At 52.8% G+C, this 587-nt stretch overlaps 1 protein-coding gene across 1 annotated transcript in view; it reads right to left on the bottom strand.

Annotated features, from left to right (window-relative positions):
* Positions 1-587, bottom strand: part of MROH5 (maestro heat like repeat family member 5) — a 65,682-nt gene that overhangs the window by 3,491 nt on the left and 61,604 nt on the right. The window lies entirely within an intron of this gene.

The raw sequence follows: 587 nt of genomic DNA, 5'->3' as shown, positions 1-587 counted from the left end.
TCCCACACCAGCAGACAGGGCACAATGTAGTGTGTATCTGCTGGCATGGGGCAGGGTGGTTTGCTCCAGCCCTGCCTGGGACACTTGTTTATTCCTGCACCAGCAGACCTCCAGGACTTGCTGTGATCGCGAGTCTGTTACCTCTGGCCTGCTGACTCCCACTCCACAGGGAACTGCATCCCTTTCCCCAGACCCAGAACTCCTAGTCCAGCAGGGCCCTGGTCTGCCTTATCAGTGCATGGGACAGAGGAAGCATGTGGAGACAGCCTAGATCACCTCCCTGGGAGGACAGCTGGAGACAGCTGCCCAGATAACTGATCACTGAATGAATGAATGAAGGTGGGAGCAGACATGAGAACAACTGATTAAATGAATTAATTATAAAGAATGAAAAAAAAAGAAAGAATAATTCATAGATGAAGGACCCAAGGAATCCTGGGTGGGGGTACAGGTAAGTGGGTGGGTGGATGGGTGGAGGGATGGAGGGATGGATGGGTGGGTGGGTGGATGTATGGAAGGATAGATGGGTGAGTGGGTGGGTGGGTGGATGGATGGATGGATGGGTGAGTGGATGAGTGGATGGATGG

This window comes from Otolemur garnettii, unplaced genomic scaffold (assembly GCF_000181295.1).
Source record: "Otolemur garnettii isolate 467f Iridium unplaced genomic scaffold, OtoGar3 scaffold00062, whole genome shotgun sequence".
NCBI lineage: Eukaryota > Metazoa > Chordata > Mammalia > Primates > Galagidae > Otolemur > Otolemur garnettii.
Note: the sequence above shows the minus strand (reverse complement) of the source record. Positions and strands in the feature narration are given on the sequence as shown.